This window comes from Stenella coeruleoalba, assembly GCF_951394435.1.
Source record: "Stenella coeruleoalba genome assembly, chromosome: 1".
In the NCBI taxonomy this organism is placed as follows: domain Eukaryota; kingdom Metazoa; phylum Chordata; class Mammalia; order Artiodactyla; family Delphinidae; genus Stenella; species Stenella coeruleoalba.
The window spans coordinates 125180863-125200512 of NC_137169.1; the positions used below are offsets into that span (position 1 = coordinate 125180863).

Sequence of the window (19650 nt, forward strand, 5' to 3'; positions counted from 1 at the left end):
TCCCTAACATGGGAAAGGAAATGACCACCCAAGTCCAGGAAGCGCAGAGAGTCCCAGGCAGGATAAACCCAAGGAGAAACACGCCAAGACACATAGTAATCAAACTGAGAAAAATCAAAGACAAAGAAAAAGTATTAAAAGCAACAAGGGAAAAATGACAAATAACATACAAGGGAACTCCCATGAGGTTAAAAACTGATTTCTCAGCAGAAACTCTACAAGCCAGAAGGGAGTGGCACAATATATTTAAAGTGATGAAAGGGAAGAACCTACAACCAAGATGACTCTACCCAGCAAGGATCTCATTCAGATTCAATGGAGAAATCAAAAGCTTTACAGACAAGCGAAAGCTAAGAGAATTCAGCACCACCAAACCAGCTCTACGACAAATGCTGAAGGAATTTCTCTCAGTGGGAAACACAAGGGAAGAAAAGGACCTACAAAAGCAAACCCCAAACAATTGAGATAATGGTAATAGGAACATACATATTGATAATTACCTTAAATGTGAATGGATTAAATGCTCCAACCAAAAGACACAGGATCGCTGAACGCACACAAAAACTAGATCCATATATATGCTGTGCACAAGGGACCCACTTCAGACCGAGGGACACATAGAGGCCGAAAGTGAGGGGATGGAGAAAGATATTCCATGCAAATGGAAATCAAAAGAAAGCTGGGGTAGCAATACTCATATCAGATAAAATAGACTTTAAAATAAAGAATGTTACAAGAGAAAAGAAAGGTCACTACATAATGATCAAGGGATCAATCCAAGAAGGAGATATAACAATTATAAATATATATGCACCCAACACAGGAGCACCTCAATACATAAGGCAAATGCTAACAGCTATAAAAGGGGAAATTGACAGTAACACAATAATAGTGGGAGACTTTAACACCTCATTTACACCAATGGACAGATCATCCAGACAGAAAATTAATAAAAAATACACAAGCTTTAAATGACACAACAGACCAGATAGACTTAATTGATATTTATAGGACATTCCATCCAAAAAACGGCAGATTACACTTTCTTCTCAAGTGCGCATGGAACATTCTCCAGTATAGATCACATCTTGGGTCACAAATCAAGCCTCAGTAAATTTAAGAAAATTGAAATCATATCAAGCATCTTTTCCAGCCACAACGCTATGAGATTAGAAATAAATTACAGGGGAAACAAAACGAAAAAAACACAAACACATGGAGGCTAAACTACATGTTACTAAATAACCAAGAGATCCCTGAAAGAGGAAATCAAAAAATACCTAGAGACAAATGACAACAAAAACACAATTATCCAAAACCTATGTGATGCAGCAAAAGCAGTTCTAAGAGGGAAGTTTACAGCAGTACAATCCTACCTCAAGAAACAAGAAAAATCTCAAATAAACAATCTAACCTTACACCTAAAGAACTAGAGAAAGAAGAACAAACAAAACCCAAAGTTAGTAGAAGGAAAGAAATCATAAAGATCAGAACAGAAATAAATGAAATAGAAACAAAGAAAACAGTAGCGCAGATCAATAAAACTAAAAGCTGGTTCTTTGAGAAGATAAACAAAATTGATAAACCCTTAGTCAGATTCATCCAGAAAAAGAGGGAGAGGACTCAAATCAATAAAATTAGAAATGAAAAAGGAGCAGTTAAAACAGACACTGCAGAAATACAAAGCATCCTAAGAGACTACGACAAGCAACTCTATGCCAATAAAATGGACAACCTGGAAGAAATGGACAAATTCTTAGGAAGTCATAACCTTCCAAGACTGAACCAGGAAGAAATAAAATATGAACAGACCAATCACAAGTATGAAATTGAAACTGTGATTAAAAATCTTCCAACAAACAAAAGTCCAGGACCAGATGGCTTCACAGGTGAATTCTATCAAACATTTAGAGAAGAGCTAACACACTTGCTTCTCAAACTCTTCCAAAAAATTGCAGAGGAAGGAACACTCCCAAACTCATTCTACGAGGCCACCATCACCCCGATACCAAAACCAGACAAAGATACTACAGAAAAAGAAAATTACAGTCCAATATCACTGACGAATATAGATGCAGAAATCCTCCACAAAATACTAGCAAACAGAATCCAACAACACATTAAAAGGATCATACACCATGATCAAGTGGGATTTATCCCAGGGATGCAAGGATTCTTCAATATATGCAAATTAATCAATGTGATACACCATATTAACAAGCTGAAGAATAAAAACCATATGATCATTTCAATAGATGCAGGAAAAGCTTTTGACAAAATTCAACACCCATTTATGATAAAAACTCTCCAGAAAGTGGGCATAGAGGGAACCTACCTCAACATAATAAAGGCCATATACAACAAACCCACAGCAAACATCATTCTCAATGGTGAACAACTGAAAGCATTTCCTCTAAGATCAGGAACAAGACAAGGATGTCCACTCTCGCCACTATTATTCAACATAGTTTTGGAAGTCCTAGCCATGGCAATCAGAGAAGAAAAAGAAATAAAAGGAATCCAAATTGGAAAAGAGGAAGTAAAACTGTCACTGTTTGCAAATGACATGATACCATATGTAGAGAATCCTAAAGATGTCACCAGAAAACTACTAGAACTCATCAATGAATTTGGTAAAGTTGCAGGATACAAAATTAATGCACAGAAATCTCTTGCATTTCTATACAGTAACAATGAAAGATCAGAAAGAGAAATTAAGGAAACAAACCCATTCCCCATTGCAACAAAAAGAATAAAATACCTAGGAATAAACCTAAATAAGGAGATAAAAGACCCACACTCAGAAAACTATAAGACTGATGAAAGAAATCAAAGATGACACAAACAAATGGAGAGATATATCATGTACTTGGATTGGAATAATCAATATTGTGAAAATGACTATACTACCCAAAGCAATCTACAGATTCAAAGCAATCCCTATCAAATTACCAATGGCATTTTTTACAGAACTGGAACAAAAACTCTTAAGATTTGTATGGAAACACAAAAGACCCCGAATAGCCAAAGAAAGCTTGAGGGGAAAAAACGGAGCTGGAGGAATCAGACTCCCTGACTTCAAACTACACCACAAAGCTACAGTAATCAAGACAATATGGTACTGGCACAAAAACAGAAATAGATCAATGGAACAGGATAGAAAGCCCAGAGGTAAACCCACGCACCCATGGTCAACTAATCTATGACAAAGAAGGAAAGGCTATACAATGGAGAAAAGACAGTCTGTTCAACAGTTGTGCTGGGAAATTAGAACACTCCCTAACACCATACACAAAAATAAACTCAAAATGGATTAAAGACCTAAATGTAAGACCAGACACTATAAAACTCTTAGAGGAAAACATAGAAGAACACTCTTTGACATAAATCACAGCAAGATCCCTTTTGACCCACCTCCCAGAGTAATGGAAATAAAAACAAAAATAAACAAATGGGACCTAATGAAACTTAAAAGCTTTTGCACAGCAGAGGAAACCATAAACAAGATGAAAAGACAACCCTCAGAATGGGAGAAAATATTTGCAAACGAATCAACTGACAGAGGATTAATTTCCAAAAATATAAACAGCTCATGCAGCTCAATATTAAGAAAACAAACAACCCAATACAAAAATGGGCAGAAGACCTAAATAGACATTTCTCCAAAGAAGACATACAGATTGCCAAGACGCACATGAAAAGCTGCTCAACATCACTAATAATTAGAGAAATGCAAATCAAAACTACAATGAGGTATCACCTCACACCAGTTAGAATGGGCATCATCAGAAAATCTACAGACAACAAATGCTGGAGAGGATGTGGAGAAAAGGGAACCCTCTTGCCCTGTTGGTGGGAATGTAAACTGATACAGCCACTATGGAGAACAGTATGGAGGTTCCTTAAAAAACTAAAAATAGAACTACCATATGACCCAGCAGTCCCACTACTGGGCATATACCCAGAGAAAACCATAATTCAAAAAGACACATGCACCCCAATGCTCATTGCCGCTCTATTTACAATAGCCAGGACATGGAAGCAACCTAAATGCCCATGGACAGACGAATGCATAAAGAAGATGTGGTACATATATACGATGGAATATTACTCAGTCATAAAAAGGAACGAAATTGGGTCATTTGTAGAGACGTGGATGGACCTAGAGACTGTCATACAGAGTGAAGTAAGTCGGAAAGAGAAAAACAAATATCGTATATTAACGCATATACGTGACATCTAGAAAAATGGTACAGATGAAACCGGTTTGCAAGGGAGAAATAGAGACAGATGTGGAGAACAAACGTATGGACACCAAGGGGGGAAAGCGGGGGGCGGGGTGGTGGTGGTGGGATGAATTGGGAGATTGGGATTGACATGTATACACTAATATGTATAAAATAGATAACTAATAAGAACCTGCTGTATAATTAATTAATTAATTTAATTTAATTAAAAAAGGATAAGTGAGTGTAGCTGAAATCAGTCCTGGAGCAGAGGGGGCTCTGTGCTGGGCATGGCCCTCTTCCTGGGCTCAGCCCGCCTCTGATGACAGGATGATCGGACACAGGAGAGGCTTCTTGGGGGAGACGGGTTGACTTGGGCCTTGAAGACAGGCAGGTTTGGAGAGCATCTGTTTTGCCAGGCGTTCAACCTGGCAAAATGGATTTAACCCTCCTAGGTTAAGACAGATTTAACCTTCCCAGGTCCGTGGGGTGGGTGGTGTCACCCCATTTTATGGGTGAGGAAACTGAGGCCAGAGAGACACAGCAAGGGCAGAGCACGGCACAGCCAACCACGGGAGCCGGTGCGTCTAGGAAGCCGCCCGCCGCGCTCCGAGCGGGAGTCCCGCGCAGGAGTTGCGCAGGACTCTGAGGGCTTTTGTTCCAGGCTGAGGCAGGAAGTTCCCTCACGAAGGCTCTGAGGACGGACCTGTGAGCACAGCAGGGACGCCCTGGGCCTGGAGCGGGCGAGCGAGGCCTCACAGGGAGGGGGTGATGGTCTGGGCCACCCCACGCCACGCAGAGCCTGGCTCCCACAGCAGACGGCAGTGGTGGGTCAGGCCCCGTGGAGACCCCCAGGCCCCGAGAGCAGGAATGCTGAAGCCACAGAGCAGCACGGTCCCGGTGGTGCCCACGGCCGCCTGCCCTGCTGGGCGGGGACACGCAGCTCTCGGCCGGGCCACGCTCGCAGAGGTCAGAAACGGCTCCTTTGCCCCCACAAACTCATTAATTACACAGTGAGTGGCAGTACCATGGTCTCCGGCTTCCTTATCCTCCTCAGAGCCTGGGGCCTTGGGACCCGCAGCCCCAGGGCTCTGTTTTGGACCAGGTGCCTGGCTGTATCTGGGCTTCACCAGCCCAGTGGAAAGTGGTCACCGCCTGGATAGCAGAACGGCCGCCGCACAAGAGTCTGGCCCCGAGTCCAGCCCTGAGACGTGCCGCTGGGCGGCCTTGGTGAAGCCGGTCAGCCTTCCCGCCGTCAAGGCCCAGACCCGCAGAGGGACCCAGGACACCTTCCGGGAACATCAGCCCTACCCACACCCTCACGTGGGCCTCAGAAGCTCCGCCCTCCCCTCCTCACGGATGGAGTTCCCGATCTGCACTCCACCCTCCAGGACTCAGACACCAGCCCATGGGACAAGCTGGGGGTTAAGAGTACAGGCTTTGAAGTCCCATAAATTTTATTTGAATCCTGGCTCTGCCACTCAGCAGCCTTGTGACCAGGCTGAGCTCACTAACCTCTCCGAGCCCCTCAGACATAAGACGGAGATAGTATTATCCACCTGTATGTCTGTCACGAGGATTAAATGGTGCAAACAGCACCTGCACACAGCCGAGGCCCTTCCTGCTGGTCCTGACCTCCGGGTCATGTCCGCTGGCTTCCTGGTTGGGGCTCAGCTGGTGCCTTGGGCAGGCAGGTGCCTTCCCTGGGCCATCTCTTCAGCAGTGCCGACGGCCTAGTACAACGGTCGACCCCACCACAGGCCCCGGAAGAGGGCAGGGCAGGCTGCGGGCTGGATGGCCCTGGGCCTCCAGAGTGCGCCGGGCACCGAGAGACGCCTTGCGATCACGGCTGTCCAACAAGCGTAATGAGATCCACACGCGCAATTTAAATCTTCCAGCAATTGCATTTAAAGAAGCAAAAAGAGGGACTTCCCTGGTGGCGCAGTCGTTAAGAATCCACCTGCCAATGCGGGGAACACGGGTTCGAGCCCGGGTCCGGGAAGATCCCACATGCCGCAGAGCAACTAAGTCTGTGCGCCACAACTACTGAGTCTGCGCTCTAGAGCCCAAGAGCCACAACTACTGAGCCCGTGTGCCACAACTACTGAAGCCCGCGCACCTATAGCTCGTGCTCCGCAACAAGAGAAGCCACCGCAATGAGAAGCCCACGCACCACAATGAAGAGTAGCCCCCACTCGCTGCAACTAGAGAAAGCCCGCGTGCAGCAACGAAGGCCCAGCGCAGCCAAAAATAAATAAATTAATTTTAAAAAAAGAAGTGAAAAGAAACAGGTGAAATTAAATTTAGTAACACATTTTATTTACCACAATATATCCAAAATATTATCATTTCAACATGTAACCAGTATAAAAATTATCGTGATATTTTGACATTCCTTTTCTCCTACGCCATGTTTGACACCTGTGCTCTACAGGCAGGTGTGGTATTAACAGATTTTCAAGATACAGACACTGAGAGTATTTGGTGAGAAGAGTGAGGTGTGGGCCCAGGAAACAGTAAAATGTGCCTCCCCTCCCTCCTCCCCCCTCCCCTCCCTCCTCCCTCCTCCCCCCTCCCCTCCCTCCTCCCTCCTCCCCCCCTCCTCCCTCCTCCCCCCTCCCCTCCGTCCTCCCTCCTCCCCCCTCCCCTCCCTCCTCCCTCCTCCCCTCCCCTCCCTCCCCCCTCCCCCTCCCTCCTCCCCTCCCTCCTCTGCCCTCCTCCCCCTCCTCCCTCCTCCCATCCCTCTTCCCTCCTCCCCTCCCTCCTCCCTCTCTGCCCCCCTCCTCCCTCCTCCCATCCCTCTTCCCTCCTCCCCTCCCTCCTCCCTCTCTGCCCTCCTCCCATCCCTCCGCCCATCCCTCCTCCATCCTCCCCTCCCTCCTCCCTCCCCCCTCCTCCCCTCCTCCCCTCCCTCCTCCCTCCCCCTCCTCCCCTCCTCCCCTCCCTCCTCCCTCCTCCCTCCTCCCCGCCCTCCTCCACCCTCGCCAGGCTCTGTGCAGGCGCTCCTCTCCCCACCCCCAGCTCCCCGCTCCCAGGGCAGCTCTAGGCTGAAAGGTGAGGAGTCCAGCCCCAGCTGGACTATCTTGATTTGTGGACATTTATCAAAGCTCTTCACGACTGAGGTCTGTGCATTTGACTTCCTGCCAGCTCTGCTCCCAGCAGGGCCCCTACCTGGGGCAAGGGAGGGACAGAAATGGACAGAGAAAAGGCCCCCTGGACCTCAGGCCCCGGGGAACTCTGGGGACACAGGCGGCCCCAAATCCTCCCTCCACCACTTCACCCCACACGCATTAGTGACGGGCCCAGGAAGGGTGTGAGTCCCGGACTGGCCCCTGCCCTCCCAGCTCCCACCCCAAAGGGGAGCAGCCTTCCCCGGGGAGGCCTGAGAGCCCCTCGCCTCTGCCTCGTGCTGCCTGGTGGGCGGCCGGGCTCAGGAACCCGGCCCTGCGCTTCCCGCCTGCCCTCACGATGTCCGCGGCCACCCTCGGGCCAGCCTGGCACAGGAGGTCCCACAGAGGCTAATCGCCCGCCCCTGCTATCCTGAGGATGGGAGGGCACAGTCGTGCCTCGTGGTGACAGGACATGCTCCCCACCTCATGCCTGGCGCGTCTGCAGGTGGCTGTCGGGTGACCGGAACTCCCAGCTCAGGAGAGGCGCCCATTGAGGGGCACCCTCCCACCCTGCCCACTCCTTACTTTGACCCGGGCCCCGGAGGGCAGCTGTGCGTCCTGACAGAGCCCCTCTTCCTCTGTAAAACGGGCAGGGACACCCCTCGTGAGACGGTCCTGAGAAATACGTGAGGTTGCGGGATCAGGACCCAGGACACACAGAAGTGCTGACTCGGTGGCCAGTCACTTCCTCCTGTCTCTCTGGCTAGAGGATGGCCCTGCGCCCCTCACAGTAACGGGGTGTCTCAGGATGACTTGAGCCATGCTCCTCTCTCTGGAGCAGGCCCAGCACCAGGTCCTCGAAGTGTGAGTCACGGAGCCCAAGGATCTCCCTGGGGCCCCTGGAGCTGGGGAAGGAGGGGGGCTGTTCCTGGAGGGTGGGGTCTGGCTGTTATTTGAAAAGACATTTTTGGTGCCCCAAAACGTTGAAGTCTTTTCTCTATAACCTCTCATGTGTTAGACTGGAAAACACAGGCCCCATCACACAGGACGAGATGCAGACAGGTGGGCCAGGTCAAGGCCTGGGGCAGGTGGCTACTAACACCAGGGGCTGAGCCCAACTGCCCCTCCCGAGGCAGGGGGTAGGGGTACTGGCCTCCCGGGCAGCGTTCGAACTCAGGGCTCAGCTGTCAACACCCGAGGGGCAGAGCATCAGTCCCCAGCTCCCACCTTCCTGGGTCCCGGGGGCCCTGGGTGGGCACCACGCCGGGACAAGGGGAGAGCTCAGAGCCCCAGCAAGTGGATTCAGCCTGGACCCTGTGAGCTCAGTGACGTCACCAAGCCCAGGGGGGTCCGGACACAACCAGGGCACCCAGGGGCCCTTCCACTAGGGAGAGAGGGAGAGGCCCTGCGTCCAGGAGGTCAAGTCAGTCGAGCAAAGGCTTGGAACACACAAACTGGCACCTGGCACCAGGTGTGCCGAGGGACACGGGCCCTGCCGGCACGTTACTACCCAGGGAGCTGGGACGCGCTGTATCTTGATTTGTGGACATTTATCAAAGCTCGTCACGACTGAGGTCTGTGCATTTGACTGTATGTAAAACACACGTCAACGGCTCAAAGTCCTCGAGGGGGACAGACCCAGATGGAGGGAAGGGATGGACTGGGGCCCGCAGACAGCCCTGTGCCTTCTGACAAGACAACCCAGGGAGACAGGACAGCACGGGGAGGTGGGTGGGGCCCCTTGTCGGAGCAGGGGCCCGGGAGCCACGATTCTCTGCCCAGAAGCCAGGGCCAGACGTGCCGATCTGCGCGCACACGATGACCAGAATCGGTCCCGCCCAGGCCACGCTCCAGCTCGGAGGCCTCCCCAGGACCTGCACGCCGGGCAGTCCAGGCGAGCACACTCCTGGCCCCTTTTGGTCTTCAGCCCCAGCTGCGGGAGGGCCTGGCGGCAAGGCGGGCAGAATCGTCCCGTGTTACAGGAGCGTTTGTCCGCCTGCAGAGACATCTCCCTGCAGCCCACTGCCTGGCCTCCCTCCTCCGGTGCCCGGGCCCACCACCTGCCGGGCCCTCACGGAGGAGGGCTGGGGAGCACCCAGACGACAGGGTGTGAGCTGCCCGGCGGCGTGGGAAGGCTGGCTGGGAGCCACGACTCCTTGCTTGGGAAGCTGGGAGCAAGCACCGGCAGCTCCCCTGACGCAGGCGGGGGCTGAGCGCTGCCTCCGCCGGGCTCTAGCTGCGGCTGCCACGCCAGCCCCACCCCATGAGCCTCCTCAGGCCTGGGGGCGGGGAAAGGCCTTGCGCGTGCGCAGTGCAGTCTTCCCGGGAGTCCGGAGCCCGCACCCTGGGCCTGGCCTCCAGGTGAGGCCGGGCAGCCTCGCCTGGCTCTGGAAGAGGAGGCTCCCGGGGCGGGGCGGGGCGGGGCTGCAGCTCCCCGGGCGAGGCCAGGCCTGGGGGACGGGTGGGTCCGCTAGCTGCAGCATTCAGCAAACGACAAAGGCACACCTCTCTTACCTGGAACAGGTGAGACCTCCTCAGCCCACCTCCCTGGGCCAAGCCCACTTCCCGCCCTCCCTCGCCTCTCCGTAATATGGCCCGACTGGCCCCTGCCCTCTGGTAACAGGAACCAGCCGGCTTCTCCCACTGCAGGGGGCAGGCCAGCACCGTCCCACCGGCGAAGGAACAGAGGGGCCCAGGCAGGGCCCCGCCCCAGGGGCTGATGGGAGCTTGACAGTGCCTGTGATGCTGCAAGGACGTGCCAACACGGACCAACTCCCTAATCATTAAAAACAAAACCAAACCAACTTCTCAGGAAGGAGTTTGAAAACGGTAAGCTCAGCAGAACGGGGTCTCCCTCCCCAGCAAGCTCAGGAGTGGAGGGAGGGACCCGCCTGTCCTCCCGGCCCGCTGCTCCCCCCGCGGCAGCCCTGCCGCCGCCAGTTCTGCCAGCTCCCGCTCTGCCCGGCGCAGGCACACACGTTTATCCCAGCTCTGGGATGGACTGGGCTGTCCTGGCTGGGACTGCTGCAGAGCTGCGGCAGGACAGCGGGTGATGGTGGCACTCAGCTCCCCGAGTCCACTGCCCTGTGGACTGCAGAACTACTCCCAGCCGCCGTCTGAGCAGGGACACAGCTCCAGGGGGAGGGGCAGGGTGGGCTCCCGTCCAGCATCCCCTCCACGGCCGGTCCTGAGCTGGCCGGTTGTCCACGGGCCCACAAGCCTGGAGGAGGGGGTGAGGGGCGGAGGGACAGGCTGGGGGGTCCACACAGAAAGGAGAGCCCCCCAGAGGATGGCCAGAGGTGGGGTGCAGGCTGGCAGGGCTCCACACTGGCTGTAGGTCTGGGGCTGTGCGGGGCAGGGGAGGACACCCCCCAGGGGAGGCTGGAGTTGGCAGGCTGAAGCCCAAGGTGGACGAGAAGGTCGCTCTGTTGGAAGGCACCCTCCCCATGGCTTCCGGCCAGCGATTTGCAGAGAAGCACCTGTCCCTGCCAGGGCCACCCTCCCAGGGCCTGTGCCCGCACGCTGGCCACATCACAGGCACCTCACCCAGGACACCGTGTGTCGGGAGGGAGCACACAGAGCTGCCAGGAACTGAGGCCGCGCCCTGTCTCCCCACCTCCTGCCTGCCCGCCTCCCTGGCCGAGGTGGGCTTGCCTGGACGCAAAGGGCTCCCGCAGCCCAGGGAGGGTGTCTCGTCTGAGCCTCCGGCTGGGCCTGGCCGCCGCCCTGTCCACTCGCCCTTGGCCGTGGCCATGCCCTGTTCTTGATGGGCCAGTCTGCAGCCCTGTCCGGGCCATCTGAGCCAGGCCCTGGGGGGCTCCACTCTGGCCACTCCCTCAGGGAGACACCAGGCTCTGGGCCCAGGAGGAAAGAGGGGGTCTGCGTGTGGGCCTGTCCTCCCGTGTCCTGGAGGGAACGTGCCGAGGACACGTAAGCAGGCCCAGACGGCAGCACGAGAGAGAAGGTGGCGTTGGGCTGGGTCTCGCTGGCCCTGCCCACTGTCCCCAGCCACAGGCCATGCGGGTCACCAAGACCCCCAAGGACCTGCCTCCCGACCTCCCCTCTGAAGCCCCTCTAAGTGATACCCAGGACCCGGGCCCTGACACCAGAAGACCCCAGGCTGAGGACCATGGTGGGGGGAGGGGGAGGGGGAGGGGGAGGAGGGCGCGGGGAGGGGAGGTGGCTGGGGAAGGAGACACCCCCTCCGCCAGGCCAGGGACAGGGCTCCTGGTCCAGCACGGAGTTCTCCCAGAAGGGCCCAGGGGAGATCCGAAGGGGAGGGAGAACCTGCTGGTGGTGGCTGGTGCCGCCCTCCATCCCCCTCCCCTGCCCCACGCAGCCCCCTTTCCTGAAGGACGAGTTCTCACAGCCACGTGTCCGGCCCGGCTGCAAAGCCTGGGGCACCACCTGGTGGTCAGGTCTGGGATGGCAGGCCGCTGGGTCCCAGGACTCAGGAGGGGGCCAGGGCTTCCCCAGTGCCCCACCCACCCCACCCATGCACTCTGGGTTGGGCGGGGCTCCTGGCCCCCACACTGCTGGACTCCACTGCCTGCCTCTCCCACCTGCTCCAGCCATTCCTCACTGGTTTTGGCAAGCTGGCCTCCCTCTGGGTGTGAGCACGGATGGGGGGTCTGGGGGAGGGTCTGTGATCACCTCCATGGCACCAACGAAGGACTGGGCTGAGGGATACTGAGTGACTTTCTCAAGGACACACAAGTGGTAAACGATGGTGCTGGGACAGGACGGCACCTGCGGGACACCCAGAGCTTCTCGGGGTGCGGAGCCCCAGGAGTCTGCAGCCTCAGTCCCAGGACAGGCCCTCCCTGGGGGGAGAGTGGAAAGAACATTAAACTGGGAGTTAGAATTTAAGCCCAGCTCTACCCTAACTCGCTGTGAGGCTCTGAGCAACGTGCTTTCCCTCTCTGGGCCTTGTCTGACCCCAGAGGACGTCACACCCGGCCAATCTCCATGGGCTGGAGGCCGGGCCTCAGGTTCCTGGCTCCCACAGACAGGGGCTGGGCCTCAGGCTGCAGGTGAGTGACCGTGACACCCTCCCTCCCTGCCTGCCTCCACAGGGGAGTAGGTGAGCCAGACCCCTGTCCTCCTCTGTCCTGTGAGCCCCGCTGCTTCCGGGGCCTGCTGCCCTCAGCTGCCACCAGCAGGAGTGAAGGGGGCCCATGGCAGCTGGTAATGACCTGACCTCGGATTAGCAGCGTTCAAACTGCATTCACACTCATGACCCTGGAGGTAGGCAGGACCGCGGTATTGGCCATGTGAGCAAAGTCCAAGACCCAGGATGGTTAAGTGAGGTGCCTGAGGTCCCCCAGCGGGCAGGGGCAGCCTTCAAGTCAGTGCAGTTCGTTTCCACCAGGTATCTGCCACACTTTCGTCCCCCACCCCAGCTCCCTGGCTCCTGTCACTGCAGCTGCAGGGCCTGGGAGAGCCGCCCCTGTGGCCAGGGCCCCTCTGCCTCTGAGGTTCGCTGGACCATGACGCCCAGTCCTCGCTCCAGCCGGCCTTCTGGGCCTCCCACTGTCCCCAGGGGCTGGAGCATCTCCCAGAGGCTGGTGGCCAGGGACCCGACAGGACACTCTAGGTGGGAGCCTGATGCCTGGGCCCGGTCCAGCCGTGGGCAGAGCAGCCTCAGGGGCCCCTCTCCAGGCCGCCTGACCTCTCCCGCAGCACCACGCGCTGGCCCTACGGCCCCTCCCTAGCCCAGAGCAGCTGCGCCAGACTCTCTGCAGAGACCACGGCCAGTACCCGCTTGGTCAGCCCCATGGCTTCTCCGGCCAGTACCACCCAAAGCTGGGTCAGCTCCTGCTCCAGGATGCCCAGGCCACGGCCCTCTAACCCGACGAGTAAGAGGGCCACTTTCCTATTTGAGAAAGTCCCCATCGCTGCTGCCCTCCTGGCTATATATCATTACAACAGCCATCCATCACATTATTATCAGTGGTGATATTACTGCTAAGCCCCCAGAGTAATTCTGACTACCCTCACCCAGGACCGGTGACATACTTGCGGGTCCCGTGCAAAATGCAAACGGGAAGCCCCTTGTTTAAAAATTAAGAATTTCAGGATGGCAAGGGCAGAGCCTTAAGCCACGTGAGAATCCTTCCAAGCGGGGTCTCTGGCGGCCACAGCTCACGCTGCCCCCCACTCATTCTGAGCCCCTACGGGTCCCATCTTCCAGCCCCCCCCTCACCCCCACCATTCTCAGCAGGGGGTTCCGAGGACTCACGAAAGGTGGGGTGTCTCCAGTCACATGACGACACCCTTGGTCGTTGCCATTGGTTGGCTGCGGCCGTGTTTTCACAGCCAATGAGGGGAAAGAGAGGGAGGCGTGGGCGTGGCCTGGCGCGGAGGGGCGCTGGAGGGCAGGGCGGAGACCAGCGCACCTGGGCTGCTAGGACCTGTGCCCGCCCGGTATAAGTTACCGTTGTCTTGTCCTCTCTTTCGTTTCCTCTCTCACCACAGTAGACTGTCCCCAACGATCCTATCTTATCTTTTATGACTCAGTGCAGATGTGAGAAGGCCTTTCCTGTGCTTTGGAAATTATGTACGAGTAAAAGGCAATATAATGTGGCTTAAGAGGTAGACACGGGAGACATCTCACCCACCTTAAAACTGGGAACAGAGAACATACAACTCAGTTGAATAAATCTGCAATGTTTGTGACCTAAATTAGCGCGTTCAACAGCACTCTTTCGAGTACAATGTTTTACATATAAAGATCAGTAAAGGTGAGTCGGGGGAGGAGAAGGGAGAAATGAGAGGGGTGTGTGTGTGTCCGAGAGAGAGGAATTCTATGCAAATGCTTTGTGCAACAGTTTATTACTTTTACTTATCTTGTTAAATGTACATACCAGGGTGTACAAAAAAGTATTTTTTTTTTCTGGTTTAAAGAATGATAAAACATAAACTCCATGTTACCTACCCAAGTTAAGAAATAGATCACCGTGGTTTCCCTGAGGCCTCGCCTTAGCTGAGCTGCAATTTTTTCTTTCTCCTCTCGCCAGCTCTGCCTCCAGGACAGAGCTGTGTTGTGCCGCTGTGTGTGTCCATCCTTACAGGACAGCATGCTGACTGCCTGGTGTTGACCCGGAGGTAAATGGATGGACACACACTGTGTGTAGCTTATGTCATTTGCTTCTTTCGATCAAACTCTTTTTGAGATACCTCCACGTTAATGACTAAAGCAGTTGTTACTCGTTTTTGAAACTTTATTTCTTTTTCCTTTTCTATCCATTCTACTGCTGGTGCATATTGCATTGTTTCCAGTTTGTGGCTATTGTAACAGTCACGATGCTGCTATGAAATCTTTCCCCCAAGGCACACGTACAAAAGTTTCTTGTCTAGACTATAGCCTAGGAGTGGAATTGCTGGGTCAAAGCGTATCATTCCTGGGATGGTCAGTTTTCTGTGTCAACTTGGCTGGGATAAGGGAGGCCCAGATGGCTGGTGAAACATGGCTTCTGGGTGTGTCTGTGAGGTTGTTTCCAGAAGAGGTTAGCACTGGAATCTGTAAAGGTGGTCCTCATCAGGGAGGGTGGGCGTCACCTAACCCCCTGAGGGTCTGAATGGAACGGAGAGGCGGAGGCAGGGCGAGTTTGCTTGAGTTGGGACCTCCATCTTCTGCCCTTAGAGAGGGATGACCCTGCTTCTTGGGCCTTCGGATCACACCAGGATGGACACTGTTGACTCCCCGGGTCCCAGTTCCTGGGCCTCAGGTCTGTACTGGAAGTACCTCTGGCTTCCCTGGGCCTCCAGCCTGCAGACTGCAGACTGTGGGATTGACCGGTCTCCACAGCCCCTCAGAGTAAATCTCTTTCTATTCATCCACATGTAACCTATTGGTTCTGTTTCTCCAGAGAACCCTCACTGATGTAATTCCCACACTCCACCTGCTCAGGTAATGGCTTTCTCCCATTCACACCCCTATTAGCCGTTGGCGAGAGTCCACAGTCTCACCAGAATTTGGGCGGACTGTTAATTTTCACTAGTCTGATAAAGTGACCCATTATACAATTATGGTTTAGAGGTTAGGGTTACAAATGAGGCTGAACATTTGTCCATATATTTCTGAGCCAATATTTGTATTACCTGTTCTTGGAAAGGTCTGTTTGCGTCTTTTCCTCATTTTTCTCTTGAGATGTTTATTTTCTCATTGATTTGAAGGGGTCTCTAGACACACGAATCACGGACAGTAACTGACCTGATCAGGCAGCAGATCCCTCGCCCATTCTGTGGCTTATACTGTCCCGTTCTTTATTGACTTTTGGTAAAACATGTTGAATTTTAATACAGTCAAATGAATCTGTTTTCTTTTATGGCTTTGCTTTTGACATCTTAGGAAATCCTTCCCTACCTCAAAGTAATACAGATGTTTTCCTATTCTAGCATGTTCTAAGATTTATAGCTTTGCCACTTCTATATAAATTTTTAATACACCTGGAATTCATTTTCATGTATAGAATAAGGTAAGAATTCAATTTCACTTGCATAACCCATTGTCCCAGAACAACTTATGAAATAGTTCATCCCCTCCTGTTGGTTTATGGTGCCCACTGTGTCATAAGTCAAGTTTCCAAATAGGCCTGGGTTTATTCTTCCTGGTCCCGCGTGTGTTTCCTGATGCATCCAAAGTACGCTGTTTTAGTTATCAATACTGTAGTGATACTGAGCCTTGATATCTGATAGGGCAAATTTCCTCCTCTCTTTTTTATTCTTCTTCAGGAATTCCCTGACATTTTTTTTGGACTCTTTGTTCACCCACATACATTTTAGAGTCACTTTGTCAATTTATGTGAAAAGCCCTGTTGGAATTTTTTTTGAAAATGTATTGAATCTATAGATGAATTTGGAGCAAACTGATATCTTTGTAGTATTATCTTCCTATCCAGGGATGCAGTCTGTCCATTTACTTATGCCATTTAAAATTTCTTTCAAGGGACTTCCCTGGTGGTCCAGCGGTTAAGAATCCACGTGCCAGTGCAGGCGACATGGGTTCGAGCCCTGGTCCGGGAAGACCCCACATGCAGCAGAGCAACTAAGCCTGTGCACCATAACAACTGAGGCTGTGCCCTAGAGCCCGCGAGCCACAACTACTGAGCCCACGTGCTGCAACTACTGAAGCCCGGGCGCCTAGAGCCCCTGCTCCGCAACAAGAGAAGCCACCACAATGAGAAGCCCGCGCACCGCAACGAACAGCGGCCCCCGCTCACCGCAACCAGAGAAAGCCCGCGCGCAGCAACAAAGACCCAACGCAGCCAAAAATAAATAAATAAAAAATAAATTTATTAAAAAAAAATCCTATGGTTTAAAAATTTCTTTTCTTTAATAAGGTTTTATAATTTCTCCATTATCCATCTTTTATTAGCTCTATTCCTAGGTATTTTACTCGTTGCTATTCTAAATGATATCTTTTTAAAGTTACATTTTCCAGTTGAGTCGAGCTGTTTACGGAAATACAAATGTATTCGGTTATTTTATCCAGAACGCTTGTTGAATTCTTTTATTAATTTGTACATTTTGTAGATGATTCTGCATTTTGTATAGACAATCCTATCATCTGCAAGTAATGCTAGCTTTGTTTCTTTCTTTCCAATTCCTACATAGTTACTTGTTTTTCTTGCACTGGCGAGGAGCCCCAGTACACTATTAGCTATACATGATGACTGTAGGCATTTTGTCTTGCTTCTGATTTTAAAGAGAATGATTTCAACATTTCAACATCAATTACGATGTTTGCTGCAGGTCTTTGTAAATGGCCTTTATGGATGTCTACGTCTTTTCCTAGTTTGTAAGAGTTTTGTTTTTGTTTTTTTTAAATCACTAATGTAATAACAAATGTATTAACACGTGCAAGGATTGTTCTAAATGCTTTACATAGAGACATTATTTTAATCCTCACAACACACCTATGAGGAAAGTGCTATTATTATTATTATTATCTTCATCTCTATAAATAAGGAAACTGAAACCCAGCGAGATTAAAGAAGCTCCTGGAGGCTACAGAGCTCCTTAAGCATTCAAGACCAGGCAGCCTGGCTCCAGAGTCTGTTTGTAACACTCTCAAACTTCTCATTGGATGTTGAATTTTATTAAATCCTTCACGTACATCTATTGAAATGATTGTGTGGTTTTCTCCTTTATTTTATCTATGTGGCGAATTACATGAATCATTTTCCTAATATGACCCCAATATTGCAGCTCTGGCACAAACCTACCTTGGTTGTGACGTACGAACATTACCCTCCTGCTGGATTCAGCTCTCCAACATTTGTTAACGATTCTGCCTCTACGTTAATAAGTTAGACTGGTCTATAATTTTCCACCTTTGTACTGTCCCTGTGGTTCTATCATCAGGTTAGACTAATCTTATTTAATAAGGTGGAGAGTCCCCCTTCTTTTTCGAGTCTCTGGGGAAGTTGGTTAAGATTATAAATGTTGGGCTTCCCTGCTGGCGCAGTGGTTGAGAGTCCGCCTGCTGATGCAGGGGACACGGGTTCGTGCCCCGGTCCGGGAAGATCCCACGTGCCGCGGAGCGGCTGGGCCCGTGAGGCATGGCCGCTGAGTCTGCGCGTCCGGAGCCTGTACTCCACAGCAGGAGAGGCCACGGTGGTGAGAGGCCCGCGTACCGCAAAAAAAAAAAAAAAAAGAAAAAGAAAAGAAAATATTATAAATGTTCCTGATGCATTTGCAAGAACTTTTCACCTACCAGACTTTGGGCTGTTTTCTTTGTGGGAAAATGCTTAGCGACCAACTGAATGTCTTCCATGATATAGGACTATTCGGGTTTTCTGTCTCTTCTTGAGTCTGTTTCAGTAAATGATTTTTTTTTTTCTAGGAATTCACACATTCCGTTGAAATGTTCAAATGTCTTAACATCAAGTATTTAATAGTACCTTTTGTCTCTTCCGAATCTGTAATGTGTCCTGTTTTTCATTCTTAATGTTTATTTTTGCCATTTCTTTTTTTCCCTTGATTAATCATAACAGAAGTTTTTCAGTATTATTAGCCGTTTCAAAAAGACAACCTTTGAATTATATTACCCTTTCTACAAATGTGTAATAATTTACACACTACTATAATTTCTGCCTTTCATTGTTGTCTTCTAAGTTCTTTAAAGTTATTCTACTTTGTTTCATTTTAAAGAAGTTATTTGCTTTATTCTTTAAAAGTTATTTCATTTATTAAAAAGTTATTTGCTAAATGCCATGACAACCTCTAGATCTCAGTAGCTTAATATGGTTCAGGTTAATTTTCATATCACAGCCCAAGGCGGGCTGGTCTGGAGGACTTGTTCTCCCTGGAAGCATTCAGGAGTGAGGGGTCCTTTGGTCAGTGGCTCCACCGACCTCTAGAGCTACAGGGTCCTACAAGAATGCGTGGCATCAAGCTGGGCATTGAAGGAAGGGAGAGAAGGGATGCCTGCACAGCCAGTCCTAAGGGGGCAGCCCAGGAAGTAGTTCCCACCACTTGGCCCTTGTTCCCTGGGCCATAACTCAGTCTCATGACCTACCTAGCTGGGAGGCTGGGAAACTGTCTCTCACAGATCCTTCTCTTATTGGTTTAGAGCTTTTTTTTTTCTTTTTCAGAGTGAGTGTATAAGCTATAAATTTTCTTCTGCATTTGCTTTTCACTGGATCCTATGGGTTTTGTGGGTAGTTTTCATTTTTTCATTTTATTTATCATTCAGTTCTAAATGTTTTCCTCTTTTCCATTTTTTTTATTTGTTTGAATCATTAATTGTTTAAAGATACATTTTGTTAATTATTCTTGTATATCTGTCCATTTCTGCTTTAGATGTTTTGTGGCTATATTTTTATCTATATTTGGGGGCTCTATTTTTAGGTCCACGCCACTTCAGAATTGTTATACTTTCCTGGTGATGTAAACATTTTAACCTTTTGCAGTGACTCCGTTTATGTCTAGTAATGGCATTCGCTTTAATATTATTTATGTGCTATATATAATGTAGTTGTATCGGGGGTTTGTTTGTTTTTGTTTTACTTTTTGGCTAGTATTTACTTAAAATATCCTTTTCATTCTTCCTTTCCACCTTTCTGGGTCCTGTGTTTAAGTGTGTCTTAGCAAACAGGATACAGCTAGTTCTTTAAAATCTAGTCTGGTGATTTTTTTAACTGGAGAATCTAACTCGCATTTATTGTGATTACTGATATATTTTCTATTTATTTGTATTTGTCCCAGGAGTTCTGTTTCTCTTCCCCCCTCCTCTCCCCTCCCCCTCCTCTCCCCTCCCCCTCCCCTCCCTCCTCTCCCCTCCCCTCCTCTCCCCTCCCCCCTCCTTT

At 51.0% G+C, this 19650-nt stretch overlaps 1 long non-coding RNA gene across 1 annotated transcript; it reads left to right on the forward strand.

Annotated features, from left to right (window-relative positions):
* Positions 1–9492: 9492 nt before the first annotated feature.
* LOC307191561 lies at positions 9493–16706 on the forward strand. Its single transcript, XR_013829800.1, has 3 exons — positions 9493–9859; positions 9960–10165; positions 16287–16706. It is a non-coding gene; the product is annotated as an uncharacterized lncRNA (long non-coding RNA).
* Positions 16707–19650: the final 2944 nt, after the last annotated feature.